This window comes from Gossypium arboreum, chromosome 3 (assembly GCF_025698485.1).
Source record: "Gossypium arboreum isolate Shixiya-1 chromosome 3, ASM2569848v2, whole genome shotgun sequence".
Taxonomy (NCBI): Eukaryota; Viridiplantae; Streptophyta; class Magnoliopsida; order Malvales; family Malvaceae; genus Gossypium; species Gossypium arboreum.
Genome location: NC_069072.1, coordinates 109161175 through 109162887, shown reverse-complemented (window position 1 = coordinate 109162887; position 1713 = coordinate 109161175). Strand labels below are relative to the sequence as shown.

General features: G+C 37.7%; 1 long non-coding RNA gene across 1 annotated transcript; it reads left to right on the top strand.

Annotated features, from left to right (window-relative positions):
- The first annotated feature begins 136 nt into the window (after nucleotides 1–136).
- On the top strand, nucleotides 137–1320 carry LOC128290392 (uncharacterized). The gene is made up of 2 exons (XR_008280210.1): nucleotides 137–224; nucleotides 1029–1320. It is a non-coding gene; the product is annotated as an uncharacterized LOC128290392 (long non-coding RNA).
- Nucleotides 1321–1713: the final 393 nt, after the last annotated feature.

Genomic DNA, 1713 nt, shown 5'->3' with positions numbered 1-1713 from the left:
GGTAAAAAAAAATGGGTCATATGCTCATGAGATAAAATTTTGTGAATTGATGTATTAATGATGATAGTATAGTTGATGTCATGTATATATGTATAAATATTTGGCAAGACGGTTAAACTAGTTTATTTATTGACTAAGCTCAAGAAGCTCAAGGTGGAGAAACAAGCAAAGGCAAAGGAAAGAACATCGAGTAGCCGAGTTGGAACCATTTTGCCCAACACAAGGTAAGTCATTAAGCACATATGTTTGATATTGCTTAAATGATTGGAAAATCTATGCAATTGTGTTTAATGGAATGCTATATATGTATAAATGAAATTGTATGTGTATGGAGTGATGATAATTGTTGAATGTAAAAGAAATAGTGAAATGTGTAGAAAGTTTGCTTTCGGCACTATGTGTCTGGGCAATACGTGTGTATGGTGACGAGATTGGCACTAAGTGTGCGTGCTGGAAATATATGGCACTAAGTGTGCATGCTGGAAATATATGGCACTAAGTGTGCATGCTGGAAAAAAAAAATACTGACCTTTGGGTGTGCAAGCTCAAGGGTATGGCACTATGTGTGCGGGCTTAAATCGCGTGGCACTAAGTGTGCGAAATCGAATATTAAGCACTGTGTGTGCGTACTCTATATATATGGAGGGTGTGTCTCCATCGAGTTGAGTATGGACAGCGGGTCGGGTAAGTATCTCGAGCTCATGACGAATAGAAAATACGTTCATGCTCGGGTCGAATTTGGTAAGCCTTAAATCTATGTGATGATTGAAATTGTATGATTGTGGTGGAAATGAGTTAGTGTGTGAAAATGCTTCAAATATCTTGTTGTGTAGAATATGAAATGTGGATGTATGACTTGGTATGAGATTGGACCAAAAGGTCCGAGGAATTATGGTATAGATTCGATATGGATGAGTACCTAACCTCGTTTATTGTTCATGTTGTAGTAACTTTATCGATGGATTGATGAATGCTTATGACTTACTGAGTTATAAACTCACTCGGTGTTTTCTTGTCACCCATTTTAGGTCTCTCGGACTCGTATTGTTTGCGTGATCGGAACCGTCGTTGAAGTCATCACACCGGCTGAAATATTTTGGTATTGTCTTCGTTGTTGAAGAACATTTGGCATGTATAGGCTATTATATTTTGTTGAACTGTGGGTTGTAAACTTTAAGCCATGTGAAAATGGCCTATGTGGTCGTCGAGTGGGATGCTAGAACCTATAGCCACGAGTCTTAGAAACTTTAATTTTGATAAGGTGGCCATAATTTGTGTCATGTATGATGGATGATTAAGGCCAAGGAAAGATTCATGAAATTGGCATAGTCTACTGCAGTAACTGTTGCGGACAGCAGCAGTGAGGTGAGATTGAAAAATCACTAAAAATAGTAGAAGTAGAATTAAATAGTGAATAAATTATGCAATTGAACCTTGATGAATCTAGTTTAATATGGATGGAACGAAACAACCATATGAGCAGTATAATGAGAGATATTAAAGTTCTCGTGAGACAGGGCCAGAACGGTTTCTGGGTCCCCTGTCGTGACTTTGAAAATTTACTATAAATTATCCAGAAAGAATTAGAAGTCATGCCTTATATGTGCAGATTCAATTTTGAGTCTAGTTTCATTAGAAACAAACGGCACCAGTATTAAAGCCCTGTACAGAGATATATTCAAGTTTTAACGCGCGAAGGTCAGTGTAGTCGAC